We start from the raw sequence: 17,139 nt of genomic DNA, 5'->3' as shown, positions 1-17,139 counted from the left end.
AAGACCTTACCTCCAATTAAGATCATATTCAGGAGTACTGGGGGTTAGGACTTCAACATGTGAACTTTGGGAGAACACAATTCAAGCCATAACACCCAGCCACATCATAGGGGATGATCCAAAGCTGAACCTAAGTGTCATCAGACAGCACTGAAATGCTTCTCTGGCCATGTTGTATGGGAATCACCACACAGCATTACCCTGGGACACAAAGGTGGCACTGACACCAGGCTCAACAACAATAAGTAAAAAACAAGATGGCACTCTTTCTGCCAATGGCATTGGCAGCCTTCTCCTAGAGCTTGGCTCCTGGTTTCCTGGCTAGTTTTTGGCAGAAGGGATGGACAAACAATGAAAGTGACAGCATGCCCTGGCACTCTGCGTTGGAAGAACTTGCGAAGGGCAGAAGATAGACTGAGAAAAGTGGAAGCCCAATCCTTTAGGTATGCAACCTAGCAAGATAGGCTAAATATACCTAAATGCCTTGACCAAACTCCAATATAACTGATAAAATAATTAAACTGGGCATCCCTAAATAAAACTACACCAATCTGCTTTTGCTGAAATATTAAAACTGTATTCTCACACAAGTTGCCAAGAAAGTAAATAAATCTCTCCATCATAAACATGTAAAAGCCTTTTCCATATCACAAGCTCCTAGTTTCAATCCCTTTCCAACATATCAAAGAGGAACCAAAACAGAAAAGACATCATTGAGCAAAATGAGGATATGTGAAATACAATTGCACTATCTTAAATGGCCCATGACATATTAACTCAATCATTTAAGTTAATGCATAACCTGACAGAATTATTGAACAGGAAATGATCTCATTTGGTAACATCTGGCCAAAAAGATACAGCTGAAAAAAGGTAGTCAACAATTTCCAATTAAAACACAAAAGTGGATGAGATCTGCTGAGCTCCTGCATGTGCTTTTTTTTTTTAAACAGGGTCTCACTTGCTCACCCAGGATGGAGTTCAGTGGCACCACTCGGCTCACTGCAGCCTCAACCTCCCAGATTCAAGTGATCCTCCTGTCTTAGCGCCCCCCAGGTAGAGTGGGACTGTGATGGCGCATGGGACTAAAGGCACGCGCCACCACACCTGGCTAATTTTTGTATTTTTTGTAGAGACAGGGTTTCCTCATGTTGCCGAAGCCGGTCTTCAACTCCTAAGCTCAAGTGATCTGCCTGCGTCAGTCTCCCTAAGTGCTGGGATTACAGGCGTGAGCCACCGCACCCGGCCATCCTGCATGTGCTCTTACTAGACAACTACCTAGTTCATTTTCTTTATTTGTAATCTTTAAATTATTACCACAATGGACTCTTAAGTTGGGATGACCAGTGTACATAGTAAGCAGGCCCCCTAAAAAAAACTGAGGTTAATGATTGAGGGTATATACCTTGAAATTTATGTTTTATTTCCATGAGAATTGTAGACAGAATTACTGAGTTATATGTGTATTTTAATTTTAAAAGTTTTACCCTCAAGTTCATAAGGTGTTTCTCTTTTTTCAGAGTTTATCTTTTCTAAATTTCATTAATATTAGTCTTTTATTAATTTCCTCCTCTATTTTCTTTTATGGCTATTTTACTTCTCTTTTTTGAGACTGGGTTGTACTCTGTCACCTAGGCTGGAGTGCAATGGTGCAGTCTCAGCTCACTGAAACCTCTGCCTCCCAGCTTCAAGCAATTCTCCTGCCTCAGCCTCCCGAGTAGCTCAGATTACAGGCGCCCGCCACCATGCCCAGCTAATTTTTGTATTTTTAGTAGAGACGGGGTTTCACCATGTTGGTCACACTGGTCTCAAACACCTGACCTCAGGTGATCCACCCAACTCAGCCTCCCAAAGTGCTGGGATTACAAGCGTGAGCCACCGCACCCAGCTTCCCTTTTTTCTTTTTCTTTTTTTAAAGATGAGCACTGAATTTCCAATCTTTATGTACTTTATGTACAGCTCTTGCTGGGTCTTGTACGTTTGGTTATGTCGAGTTTCCCTTTTTTCCTTTATAAAGTTTATAATTTCAATTTAGTTTCTAATTTGATCCAATGATTATTTAGGAGGGTGGTCTCAAATTTCAAATAATTATTTTTAAATCTTTTATATATTTCAAATTTCATTAATTTACGTCTAATTTCATCAAATAATGTGAAATTTTAAAATCTCTATTTTTAAGGTTTTTTTTCTTTTTTTCTTTTTTGAGACAGAGTCTTGCTCTGTTGTGCTGGCTGGAGTGCAGTGGAGCGATCTCGGCTCACTGCAACCTCTGCCTGCTGGGTTCAAGCGGTTCTTGTGCCTCAGACACCCAAGTAGCTGGGATTATAGGTGTGCGCCACCACGCCAGGCTTTTTTTTGGTATGTTTAGCAAAGGCGGGGTTTCACTATGTTGGCCACGCTAGTTTCAAACTCCTGACCTCAGATCATTCCCCCACCTCGGCCTCACAAAGTGCTGGGATTACAGGCAAGAGCCACCATGCCCGGCCCTCTATTTTTTATTTTTGTAGCCAAGTTTATGATAAATTTGTGTAACTACTTAGTAGCCAATATATATATTTGACCAGGTGCAGTGGCTCAAGCCTATAATCCCAGCACTTTGGGAGGCAGATGTGGGCGGATCACCTGAGGTCAGGAGTTCAAGACCAACCTGGCCAACAGGGTGACACCTCGTCTCTACTGAAAATACAAAAAATGGCCGGGCGCGGTGGCTCAAGTCTGTAATCCCAGCACTTTGAGAGGCCGAGACGGGCGGATCACAAGGTCAGGAGATCAAGACCATCCTGGCTAAGATGGTGAAACCCCACCTCTACTAAAAAACCATACAAAAAACTAGCCGGGTGAGGTGGCAGGCACCTGTAGTCCCAGCTACTCGGGAGGCTGAAGCAGGAGAATGGCGTAAACCCGGGAGGCGGAGCTTGCAGTGAGCTGGGATCCAGCCACTGCACTCCAGCCTGGGCAAGAGAGCGAGACTCCGTCTTAAAAAAAAAAAAAAAAAAAATACAAAACTAAGCTGGGTGTGGTGGTGCACACTTGTAATCCCAGCTACTCAGGAGGCTGAGGCAGGACAATCACTTGAACCAGGGAGGCGGAGGCTACAATGAGCCAAGATCACGCCATTGCACTCCAGCTTGGGCAACAAGAGCAAAACTCTGTCTCAAAAAAAAAAGAAGAAGAAAAAAAGAAATAAAAGAAATATACATATTCTCTGAAGAATGTATAATTCTATATATATTTATTACAGCAAATGGGTCAATTGGTTTCTCTATGGTCTCCTATTTTTTGTCTACTAGATCTGTCNAAAAAAAAAAAAAAAAAAATACAAAAACTAAGCTGGGTGTGGTGGTGCACACTTGTAATCCCAGCTACTCAGGAGGCTGAGGCAGGACAATCACTTGAACCAGGGAGGCGGAGGCTACAATGAGCCAAGATCACGCCATTGCACTCCAGCTTGGGCAACAAGAGCAAAACTCTGTCTCAAAAAAAAAAGAAGAAGAAAAAAAGAAATAAAAGAAATATACATATTCTCTGAAGAATGTATAATTCTATATATATTTATTACAGCAAATGGGTCAATTGGTTTCTCTATGGTCTCCTATTTTTTGTCTACTAGATCTGTCTGGTTCTGAAAAAGGTGCAGTAAAATCCACAAATTTCATTTTTATGTTATCCTTATATTTATAATAATCTTCTGATTTATATGTTTATGATATTGTTCGGTGCTTATCTTCATATATTGTCTTTTGTAGGTACTGTTCTTCTCCATTTAGTCCCACCTTTTCTGATATTTCTTTATATATCTGTAGTATTGCTTTTCCAACTGCCTTAAATATTTCTTTATCACTCTTAAGTGTGTTTCTTATCAACAACATATTCACTGGATTTGTTTTTAATCCATTCTGATAGTCTCTGTCTTTTGATAGGAAAATTCGGCTCATTTACATTTAATATAATCACTGATATTCTTTATTTTATTCCTTCTCTCTTGCTTATATTTACTATTAAACTTCATTTTTTTTTCTTCTCTTTATATATACTGGTATGAGAAGGAGTCTCGCTCTGTCACCCAGGCTGGAGTGCTGGGTATGATCAAGTTATAATTTATTCCTTTGTTTCCTCTTATAATTTCAAAATGACATTACACTTTCCCACTCCACTAGTGGTTATGTTCTTTTTTAATACACATCATCAAACACATATTACTATTATGTAAGAATATATTATTTCCCCACCAAGTTACTGTATTCCTTGATACTTTTCCTCCACCCAATAAGATGAAACTTTAGAATGTTTTTACTTCTTCTTCCCTTTCCTCCAATACCACCTCTTAGGTTTTGCTGAGAAAAATTGTAACTTTTACTTCCAGGCTCTAGTTAGAGTCGTCACATTTATCTTAAGTGTCTTTATTTAACACATGTAGTACACATTTTCAGTCATTTCATCATCGTCCAAGTACATTAATATACATACCCATGTATATTACAAGGCTCATCATTTTCCCTTTCTACTTTACCTTCTCATTTCTTGGAGTCTCTATTCTCATTAATTTGTTATTTAGTTACAGTCCTCTTTTCAGTTCCTTCAGATGGGGATATGCAGACGATAGGTTCTTGGAATCCTTTCTGCATCTCTTTCACTCTGGCAGGTGAATGATGCTTGGCTGGAAAGAGACTTCTTGGGTTACTTTCCTTTTCTCTTAACAGGTATACATATGACTCCACTGTCTGATACCAGTCCAACTCTTTTCCCATTACAAATAACTTCTTTCGTCTGGAATCTTATATATTTTTCTCTTTAACTTTGAGATTCAGGAATTCTGTCAGAGTATGTTTAGGTGTATTGTATGCTTTTTCTCATCAATCCTGCCTAGAATTTAGTGAACACTTTCAACCTGCAAATATAAGGCTTTATTCAGCTCAGGAAATTTACTTCTATTAAATCTGGATTTTCTCTTGTATTTCACTCTGGAACTCCAATTATTCACAAATTAGATCTCTGGGATCTGTCCTCCCTTCTTCCAGCAGTTGTATAAATTTAAGAGTTAAAAAAGGCAGATTAATGCTTTTCCTGGTAATATCAGATCATCACAAACACCAGGTCAATTATCTGATTATAACATTTGGTACTAGAAGGCAGCCTAAAGAGAAACATATTAAAATACATATAATTTGTACAATGAATAATTCACTCTAATATCAAGTATGGCATTTTCACTACGTTTCAAAATGTAAAAGTATAGTTAGAATGAATAAGATCTAGTATTTAATAGTATAAAAGGGTGACTACAGTCAACAATAATTCAGTATACATTTTAAAACAACTATAAACAACTGAATTGTTTGTAACACAAAGGAGAAATGCTTGAGGGGATGGATATCCCATTTACCCTGATGTGATTAATATGCATTGCATGCATGTATCAAAAATATCTCATGTACCCCATAAATGTACACACCTCCTATGTACACACAAAATTTTAAAATAAAAAGTACATCTATTAATTATCTTTTCTTTTTTTTTTTTTAGATGGAGTTTCGCTGTTGTTGCCCGGGCTGGAGTGCAATGGCACGATCTTCGCTTACCACAACCTCCACCTCCTGAGTTCAAGCGATTCTCCTGCCTCAACTTCCCAAATAGCTGGGATTACAGGCATGCACCACCACGCCCGGCTAATTTTGTATTTTTAGTAGAGACGGGGGTCTCTCCATGTTGGTCAGGCTGGTCTTGAACTCCCAACCTCAGGTGATCCACCCACCTCGGCCTTCCAAAGTGCTGGGATTACAGACCGTGCCCGGCCAATTGTCTCTATTTTTTAATGACTTTCTAATAGTAATATATACAGTTTTTTGTTTTTTTTTTTTTGAGGCAGAGTCTCACTCTGTCGCCGGGGCTGGAGTGCAGTGGCCGGATCTCAGCTCACTGCAAGCTCCGCCTCCCGGAGCGCCCGCCACTTCACCCGGCTAGTTTTTGTATTTTTAGTAGAGACGGGGTTTCACCGTGTTAGCCAGGATGGTCTCGATCTCTGACCTCGTGATCCGCCCGTCTCGGCCTCCCAAAGTGCTGGGATTACAGGCTTGAGCCACCGCGCCCGGCCGATATATACAGTTTTAAAATAAAAACTGTTCAGACAATTAAGGCAAAATCTAACTCTCCCACCTTTGACCCCACAGGCCTATCCCGCAAGATAACCTGCTGTTCACAGTTTCTTACAGAATCCTTCAGAAATTCTTCATGTGAAACAGGGAAAAAACTTATTACTGTGGGAGTATTTGTAGCTTCCTTCCTCCTGCCTACTAACAACAAAAAAAATGCCAATATTTGCACCCTGACCGCTTCCCACTGGCTACACCCCCCACCCCTTGCATTGTCTTATTGTGTAGATAAAATAAATGGGAGGGAGGTGTGTTCTATGAGAAGAACCAAGGAAGCTGAGATGAGAGATTTATATACAAAAGGTCCAGAACTATTCACTAGGCAGAAGAAAATAGAAAGAAAATGGGAAGGGAGATAGATAAGGCCTAGCAGTTGTAGAGACGTCAGGGAGGGTTTTGGTGAAAGGAGGAGAGGAAGAAATACAGAGACAGAGGCTTTGGGGTATGAGTGGGAGACAAAAAGAATATGAAGGGAAAACTAATTTCAACTTGTGCTATATAAAACACAAATGTTTCCTACAAGTTCTTTGAGGAATACTGACTTCTGAACATGACATCCTCTGAAACTGAGTCATAAGGGGCCCAGAATCTATTCTATTCACTGTATGTGTGGGTTTGCATTTATATATACATATACACACACACATATGTACATAGAGATGTATACTATATCGGTGGATCTATCTACACATATCCTTTTAAAAACACACTAATGGATCATTGTGAGTACCCTTTTACACCTTGCTTCTTTTTCTCTTAAAAGTACAGGCAGTGGCTCACACCTATAATCCCAGCACTTTAGGAGACGAGGCAGGTGGATCACTTGAGGCCAGGAGTTCAAGACCAGCCTGGCCAACATGGCAAAACCCCACCTTTACTATAAATACAAAAAATCGCCAGACATGGTGCCACACACCTGTATTTCTAGCTACTTGGGAGACTGAGGCACGAGGATCACTTGAGCCCAAGAAGCAGAGGTTGCAGTGGGCTGTGATTGCGCCACTGCACTCCAGCCTGGGTGACAGAGCAAGACAAAAAAAAGTGCAGATTGATTTTTATCCTATTTCCAAAAAAAGATTTGAGTTAGCTTACAATAAAATCACAGGAATATGACCTAAAACTATTAACATGACTCTAAGGACAGGAACCAAGAAATATAAGGGACGAGGAAGAAACTATACTCAGATATTCTAGCTAATGATTCCATGAAGGTAACAGAAAATTAATAAGCTACTTTAAAAATAGATTCCTATGTAACCCACTGCCAAAAATTTGAAAGAAAAAAATGATTTTACCTAAGAAAGAACAGAACAATGAAAAGAAAAATGTAGCCCAGAGCTTAAGAAGACAGTGAGCTCTTCTTACCCTACAGCTCAGCAAAGAGATCACCAGAGTCTTCAGAGTCTCAGCAAAGAGATCAGCAGAGTTGCCTGTAATTGTTTAAATAAGTAGGGAAATCACAATAATCTGAAATAATGGGTAATGTGTAAGCCTATTTTGCTGGTTTTCATAAATTCAGATGGATTAAATAGTCAAGAAGCAACTTCAAACAAAACAGTGAGGTCCCGCTGCAAAGAACTGTTTCAGAAAGACTTAAGAAACTCCATTTCTCACCACTCTCTCCTTTCAGCCCCACCCGGTGACCCTATCCATCTCATCTCTCCAGTCTTGGCAAAGCAGCAGATTAAAACAGAACAATCCTTATAATTCTTCTTCAACATGGGGCTGTGTTGAGTCAGATCCTATCTGTGTGAAGAATGGAGACCACACAAATAAATAAAACATTTTTAATTCACCCAGACTTATAGCAGACTGGCTTTCAATATTCCTCTCCACTGCACTGCCTGTCATTTTTCTACGTAATATGTACACAGAGTAGATGATCCAGAAACTTGGTGTCAATTCTGTGACCTTCTCCACTCCGACTACCATCATCTCCATGCTCAGCCACAAATCAAACTCCCTTAGGAACAAATACCCACATCCTAATACCCTGAACTCAGAAGTTCTCTCCCTTCCTACAACCTCCTTCCACTTTCCCTCCCCCTCAAACTTTCTGAATCTGTTCTTTCCCCAACTATACCTTCACTGCTCACCTCCACTATTCCAGTCTATCAGCCCCCTCTGGATTCCACTTGACTCCTTACCAGCCTGTATCTCACAGTCAAGCTTTTCAACCTTACATATACAGCATCCTGAATTTCATCTCCTTTCCTTCCCACACTGACCCCTTCCCATACTGACCCCTTCCCATACCTGTCCTCCAATCACTACCTCTGCTGAAACCAACTGAGGCCTCTGTTTCTTCTCTCTGATTCCTGAGAATTGCTGAAGAAAAGTCACTTAACTGATAAAGGACCAGGTGCTTAGAACATAGACATCTCAGTCTGAATCCTGGCTCTGCTATTATTGGCCGGGAAAGTTTTGGCAATTCTATAATCTCTCTGAACATGTTTCCTAGTCTGTAAAATGGGGTATATCAAATCATTAGGATGCTTCCAGCTGTAACACAAAACCCAAACAAAGGTAGCTTGTTGTCTCTCATAACAAGGCCACTAAAGGTCAGTTCCAGGGTTAATTCAGGGGCTCAATGACATCATCAAGAACAGGGTTTTTCTTCTCTACACTCACCATCCTTAGCACATTGGCTTGGGCCTTCGGTTTGTCTCTTCATGGTTTCAACAAGGCAACTGCAATTCCAGACATCACACACAGACACAAAGTCTTGCTGAACAAGAGTGCATTTCTTCCTATGTGTCTCTCTGTATTCATGAGCAAAACTTTTCCTAGACCCATTCTAGCAGAATTCTTGTTGGTATGATCATATATCCACCCTTCAACTAATCGCTGGCAAGGGGAAATGGCATTGCCATGATTGGCTTTTCCACCAATCAAAATTCACCTGCAGGAGCTACAGAGGGGTTGATCTTTCCTGAGCACACTGCCACCAGATGCCTGAACAAAAACAGCTGTAATAGAAATACCTGTTGGGTAGGACAACAACGTCTGCCATGTGGGCAATAATACCTACCCCAGTGGGTGGTTTATACTAGGTACATTGCAAAGTACCTAGTGGTGCCTAGTTCACAGTAAACATAAGGGCTTCCAAATACATACACAAATCCTTTGACATTGTATCCTTCAAAAGGTAGAGCTAATTCTCCTATGCTTCAAAGTTAGCTGAATTTAATGTTTTGGTTCTAACAGAATTTGGCAGATAACTGCAAAAAACTTCCAATACTAAGTCATAAAAGGTACTGCAGTTTCCGACGTGCTCACAAGCATTACCTCTTCTGGGGAAACCAGCCACCATGTTGTAAGGACACTCAAGCAGCCTTTGGAGAGGAGCACATGGGGTCCTCTCTCCCTGGATTTTGAGAACTTCAGACTTGGACTGAAAAATACCATCAGTGTCCCTGGCTCTGAGGCCTTCAGACTTGTACTGGGCCATACTACTGGCTTCCCTGTTTCTCCTGCTGGAGAACTTCTCTGGCTGGAACTTCTCAGCCTCCAAAATTGCAGAAGCCAATTCTCCTGATAAATCCTCTATCTATCTACTGTTCATTCTGAAGAACCCTAATACCTACACCAATAAGCTACATTAAATAATAATGTGTATTATTTGCCATTGAGGAAAACCAATGCTCCTGAAATATATCCTAAGCTTATCCTGGACTTGGGGGGTACTCCTTGGCATACCTCTAACTATCCCAGTTGACATGCAATGCTTTTGTGACTAATATGTCAAGCCATTTTATTTCTATATCTGGTTGGACAAGTACCATCGGTGTAGCAAATATGAACATTTGATACTCATCCTCCAGCTCTATTTCTTCTTTTTTGAGACAGAGTCTCACTCTGTCACCCAGGTTGGAGTGCAGTGGCGCTATCTTGGCTAACTGCAACCTCCACCTCCCGGGTTCAAGCAAGTCTCCTACCTCAGCCTCCTGAGTAGCTGGGATTACAGATGAGTGCCACCACACCTAATTTTTGCATTTTTAGTAGAGACGGGGTTTCACTATGTTGGCCAGGCTGGTCTCGAACTCCTGACTTCAAGTGATCTGCCTGTCTTGGTCCCCCAAAGTGTTGGAATTATAGGCATGAGCCACAACACCCAGCCTCAGCCCTACTTCTAATAAGACTTCCTGTAAAGTTTAAAATAACATTTCCCAGATCTTTTATGAAGGTAAAATTATATATATATATATGAATACAATAGTTTCTACCAGTTGGATATACTCCAATGAAATTTGGGAGGCATAAGTAAGGTGGAGGCCGTCTACCCACTGGTATGGCTCATTCTGCTCAAAAGGCAAATGATGGAGATTTTTTTCTGCAACACTTTTCTGGTGCCTAGTCACCACCTTTGAGAATGGTTGAGAGACAGTTGTGGCAACAGTGCCATGGTGGCCTCCTGATTCCTCACCTTTAAATTAAAGCAGAAGTAGCAGTTACTAAGCAGGTTAATCCTACAGCATTCTGGAATTCATCCCCAGAGCCAGGTCTAGAATCCACTTCTCCAGTTCTTCCACCAACTTTTTAAAAATCCTTTTTTTATAGAGCTTTGCATATATTCAAAAGTAGACATTCTAGTATAATAAACATCTATCTTTCCCATTTACAAACTTATGGGCAATCTTGTTTCCTAAGTACCCACACCCACTTCCTCCATCTCATTTTGAAGTAAATTGCTAACATCGTATCATTTTACGTACATATTTCAGCATGTATATTTTTTAAAACTAGAGATCCTTTTAAAAATACAACCACACCTAAAAAACAATCGTTCTTTAATTATCGAGTCAATGTTCACATTGCCAACAGTCCTGTGACTGTCAGTTTTTCTGCTGAACTAGTACCCAAAAAGGGTCCACAAATTGCAACTGGTATATGCCTCTTATGTTTCAATGCATAAGCTCTCCCTCCACCTGTGTGGTTTTATTGTATCTGCAACTTATTCAAAGAAATTGTGTTGTTTCCCACAGTCTATCCTGGTAATTGCATCCCGATGGTGATGTCTGACATATTCCTCTGTCCTCTGTAATCCCTATAAATCGGTTGTTGGATCTACAGCCTTGATCAGATCTAATTCTCCAAGATGAGGGTGCATTCTCTCTGAGAAAATTTGTGTTTGCCTTTGTTGGGCAGCTAATGGAAGAATTATCAGGCCGAGACCTCTACCAATTCAATTCTCGACTTGTCATTTTTTTGATCACTCTAAGTGTTATGACTTTGGGCTGTTATTCTGTGAGGGCCAGTAGTGATTTTAACTTCTCAGGATTGATTGATTGATTCATTTTTTGGTCTCTTCTGCTCAAGACAATATTCCTTGCAGTCCTTCTGGGGGTGGGAAGGAGGGCAAAATTGTTTTATTCATCCCCATCTCCACTGAGGATAAAGCTCTGCAGGGTGTTAGCTCTATGGAGTGTCTTAGTCTTTTAAGTTTGCTGTCCTTTGTCATCTGTCCCATCACCCCAAAACTGAAAACTAAAACTTAACATGAGTCAGGAGCACAAGCACCTTTTGCAAAAGTGCCTCTAATATTCTCACTTAGATTTCTGACCTAAGCCTCTTTTATCTTGTTAACTATGCAGTGTTTTTAGTGTGTGTTTAATATTTTAATCCAGAATCTTTTTTTCCCCAACTCTCCCAGTTAGGGGGTCAGTCTGAGTTTTCTAACTTAAGAGATGCATGTGAAATAAAGATGTTACTCGACTTACACTGGAGTCACTTATGTAATAAACTCACTGTAAGTTGAAAATATTGTAAGTGGAAAATGCATCCAACACCCCTAAGCTACTGAACATCATAGCTTAGCCTAGCCTACCTTAAATGTGCTTAGGAAAGTTAACGTTAGCGGGGCTGACTTAGGAGCTGCAGCTCGCTGCCACTGCCCATCACAGGAGAGTATTGCACCACATATCACTAGCCCATCACCATTCAAGCTTTGAAGGATGGTTTCTACTAAATGCATATGGCATTCACACCATCACAAAATCGAAAAATAAGTCAAACCATCCTAAGTGGGGAACCATCTGTACATATATCCTATATTAAATAGGGCAGGCTAATGTAGCAATGCCAAAAACATGTTTTGACTAATGTACTTCCTGCCACTAGCACTTTTTAAGCTAGTCTATGTCATTTAGTTTTTTCCTACTTGAGGCTAGAACAGAATCATATAGAGCAACCCTCCCTGAATAAAATTCCCCGGCCGGGTGCGATTGTTCACACTTGTAATCCCAGCACTTTTGGAGGCTGAGGCAGGTGGATTACCTAAGGTCAGGAGTTCGAGACCAGCCTGGCCAACATGGCGAAACCCCATCCTACTAAAAATATAAAAATGAGCCAGGCGTGGAAGTGAGTGCCTGTAATCACAGCTACTCAGGAGACTGCACCACTGCACTCCAGCCTGGGTGACACAGTGAGAATCCATCTTAAAAAATAATAATAATAAATAAAAAACACTGTTATTTTCTTTTTTTATTTCCTAACACTCAGAAGTCATCAACATATCAAGAACTAATTTTCACATTCTTTGCATATAATGATTAAAAAAAAATGATGTGGCAGAGACTGCTATTCATTCTCCTAATATCCATTCTCTTTCCACCAAGAGAACACCAAATTTCAGCAGAACATGGCAGTCTGAAATAGATAATTTCCCAGCCTCCCTTGCAGCTAGATGTGACATGACCAGGTTCTGGCCAATAGGATGTAAGTAGAAGTTTCCTATGGCAGCTTCCAAAAATCATCTTTAGATCACTAGCACTTGCCTTTTGCTCCCTTTTTCTTTGTCTTTCCTCCAGTAGAATACAGATGTGAGAGTTCAAGATGTGGCCACCCAACCTGGCCTAGGAAAATGAGGGCCAGTATCTTGGGTATGGCAGAATGGTGAACTTTCCTAGATTCCCAAAAGCATCAAGAAAAAGAAGACTCCCAGCAGTCCTGGAATTTTTATCTCTGGGATTTCATGGGAAGAAAGAAATAAACTTTTACCTTTTGCCATTAGTATTTTGGGTTTTTCCAAAGTACCACCTTTCTTATAAAGGAAGAAGGCAGACTCATAAATGGCAGGTTTTCAAAGACATATACTGTGGAGCCACAACTCTCTAAAGAGAACAGTAGAATACTATCTCTTTATAAGTAACTATTCTCTCTAAGGACAAATGCAGCTGCTCCATATTAGGAGTCAGAGAACACAGGTTCAAGTTATACAACTCTGACATTAAACAGCAAACCAGTTAACTTCTCTATGTCTATGTGGCTTTATTCATTAAATTGGGACAGCACTACCTACGTAATAAAATTCTCTTGAGATTTAAAATATAACATATACAAAAGTATCCCATAGTATAAGTCACTATACACATAGTAGTTGATAAGAATAATTATAACTCTGGATAAAAGCTCTATCGCATTTACACTGTAACCCCAGTAACAAGTGCTCTAAATATTTGTTAGATAAATGTTTTTAAGTCCTTGCGAAATGAGTGAATTATTCTGCTTTGGACTCAAATATTAAGTCCAAAGGCCATTAATATTATTTAAAGCATTACTTGAGTCTCTAAGAGATTCTTTTTTTTTTTTTTTTTGAGATGGTCTCACTCTGTTGCCCAAGCTGGATTGGAGTTCAGTGGCACAATCTCAGCTCACTGCAACCTCCAGCTCCCTGGCTCAAGCAGTTCTCATGCCTGGGATTACAGGTGCATACCACCATGCCTGGCTAACTTTTTGTATTTTTTGTAGAGACAGAGTTTCACCATGTTGGCCAGGCTGGCCTCAAACTCCTGACCTCAAGCAACCTACCCGTCTCAGCCTCCCAAAGTGCTGGGATTACAAGCATGAGCCACCACGTCCAGCCTATAAGAGATATAATTCTTAATTTTGATGTCAGTCAAAAGATACAGGGTGTGAGGAGAGAAACCATAGCTAATCCATTTATCTGGTTCAAAAGTGGACTCTTATTTGCTACAGAAAATAGTTTAAACTAGAAGAAAAGCTGTGGTACAGAAATAAAATTTTATGACACTTTCCCCTGAAATTACAAAGTTACACATAAAAATATTTAAAATAGTTAAACCACTAACCCTAATACATCAAATGAAGGATTTCCTCACACTGGACTGTGGCTAAAGTATTTTATTAAATTAAGTATGTAATTTGCAAATGGCTTCATAAGAAATTTTAAAAGCAAATTTATAAAACATTTTCAATTTAAAAAGTACAGAGTTAACAGCAAAATTACATTTTCTTTACAGTACAAATAAAACATTTTCTGATATACCGTCTGAAAATTTTATAATATATTCTCCAACTGATAGCTGCAATATTGTATTTTAATGAGAAGCCTCACAGTTAATCCAATCATTTATTAATAATAAGTTCATCATTGGACCATAAAAGTCAATTGCTCAACTTTAAGGAAAATAATGAACTTTGTCATCATATAATATGAAGTTATAAACGGCTCTTCAGGATGTAGATGTGTTCTAGCCTTGTTTCTCTATTAAATTCTGTAAAGAAGCATTAAGTAATACTGTAAACTTAAATTACATTTAAAAAATAAGCACCATGAACATACATTCTACACAAACTACCTTTTAAATGACACTTTTGGCCACATAAACATTTTAAATATAATCTGTTTTCTTTGCATGGAAATAATAGTAAGACATTATTTAACTACTTCACCAGAAAAAATAGCCTCAATTCACCTCATGTAGCACAAATGCTAAAGACACTTAGAAAAAAGCACTCTGATAAACAGGACATGTGTGTTTTTTGTCTTTTTATATACATATAACTTTTCTTAAATTGAGAGCGTTACAAACACCTTGTCAGAGCAATTGTCAGAGCAATTTCCTGAGTTTCAAAATTCAAAAGTTTCCAATTTCTACCTCAGAAATAACCAATCTCGCTGTTATACATGTCCACTTTCTAAGCATACAAAACACTTGAATTCAAAAAGAAAAGACCTAAATAAAGGATGGAAAACATCCAGAAGAGCAGTACAGCTTTTCTTCTCAAAATATACTACTCAAGATGCTTTAAAGTCAAAATTTCTACTATATAATATGTCCTATATTTAAAGGCCATAAAACTGCAAACAGTATGGAAATAGTAACCAACTGAAGAAACTGCAACTTATAAATAATGTAGAGAAATATGAAGAGCCAATAAATGTAAAAAAAAAAACAACACTTCCATTTCGCTCATTGGAATAAAGCGATCGACAGACTGAAAATACTGTTAAGTGTCTAATGTCGCCCTGGTCCAACTGGACACCGTCTGGGGTTTCCACATTAGTTCTCTTTTTCCATCTGGGAGATAAGGGTAAGAGACTACTGAATGAATATAATTATTACTGAAACCTTCCAAACTACAGAAGTGCTATACTTTTAAAATATTAAGTTTACAAAGAATCATTCTAATGAGTCATGTATTGGCACAAATATACAGGTTGAGTGAGTATCCCCTACTTAAAATGCTTAGGACCAGAAGTGTTTTGGATTGCTAGGGTTTGGGGGGAGATTTTAGAACATGTGCATTATATTTACTTGTTGAGCATCGCTAACCTACAAATGTAAAATCCAAAATGCTCCATGAGTATTTCCTTTGAGCATCATATCTGTGCTCGAAAAGTTTCAGATTTTGAAGCATTTCGGATTTTGAATTTTCTCACTAGGGATACTCAACCTACACCAATACATGAAAATTTTTATAATCTCCAAACTATCTTTGACATACAGGATTTAGAAACGGGTAACAGAGAAATCTTTTATAATCCCCAAACTATATTTACTTCGGGCATACAGGATTTAGAAATGGGGAAAAAAAAGAAAGGAGGGATTATAAACTTTTCTTTCAAAATTATGTGTTTCTTAAACTATGCTAGATAGTGGCGTGGGAGGCAATTTGGAATTAAGCAGCTTCATAAAAATACATGATGCTCAAACTTTGCCTGTATACTTATCAACAATGATTAAGATATATGATTTATCAAAATAAGGCATAATATTAACATTGATATAATAAACAAGTAAACAATATAGCTTTTTTCATTTGAGTTCTGCCCACAAATACCACACCTCTACTTCTTTTGACTGCTCCTTCATTAATCATAATTATAATATTGAAATAAGTCTAGCTGAAGTGCCCAAAAGTGATGATTTTAAAACTAGGTAAGGAAATATAAAAACACATAGTATGCAGCTGCACACATTCCAGTAACTCCACATTTTAACATTGTTTTTCATACTTTTAAATCATACTAATTTACACATAGGAATATCTTATTTCATTAACAATTATAGTTTTATAGTAAGCTGTTTAAAGGAATTGCTTTATTTTTAATGTATAGAACTGTTCTAGAGACTACAAAAGTGTGCTAAACTGTTGGCACTCTTTAAACAAATTATTACAAACATAAGTGTGAATAATACTGCAATACCAGTCACTAACCATTTCTAAATAATAAACATGTATTTTATTTTTATGGAACTACAATTCAATGATAAGCCTCTTTATTTTAAAAGCATGCAATCATGATATATAAAAAAATGTTTTGGGGTTTTATTTTCATTGAAATGTTTGCTCTTTTGGAAAACCATTCTGTACTTCAGGATTCTTTTGGTACCAGCTCAATCCCATAATTCCTGATCCAAATTTCCTTTTTTTAAGCTTAACAAAAAGCAACAAAACTGTTCGTTAAAATTATATATGTTGAAAATATTCTCCATCTCCAAAGACAAATTTAAGCCATTGTCTCATATTGGAAAATTACACTTTACCATATTATAACCTTCATTATACAGATTTAACTTGTATAGTAACAGAATTTATTAGCTAACCAAATGACAGAAGTTAATGAAAGCTTCCCTTGAGAAAGTTGGCTCTTTTTCAAAACAAAAGTGAAAATATTTTAAATTGTAAGGATTCCTCTTATGATTATAACCAAAAATTTTTTTTTCTTTCTTTTTTTTTTTTT

The 17,139-nt window shown here is 38.4% G+C and overlaps 1 protein-coding gene across 1 annotated transcript in view; it reads right to left on the bottom strand.

The window, feature by feature from the left end:
* Window positions 1-14,423: 14,423 nt before the first annotated feature.
* Window positions 14,424-17,139, bottom strand: part of N4BP2 (NEDD4 binding protein 2) — a 99,146-nt gene continuing 96,430 nt past the window's right edge. Inside the window, 1 exon segment of the mRNA XM_017854330.1 lies at window positions 14,424-14,665. The gene's annotated coding sequence lies outside the window, so the exon portion shown is untranslated.

Source organism: Rhinopithecus bieti, unplaced genomic scaffold (genome assembly GCF_001698545.2).
Source record: "Rhinopithecus bieti isolate Rb0 unplaced genomic scaffold, ASM169854v2 scaffold_2339, whole genome shotgun sequence".
In the NCBI taxonomy this organism is placed as follows: Eukaryota; Metazoa; Chordata; class Mammalia; order Primates; family Cercopithecidae; genus Rhinopithecus; species Rhinopithecus bieti.
Note: the sequence above shows the minus strand (reverse complement) of the source record. Positions and strands in the feature narration are given on the sequence as shown.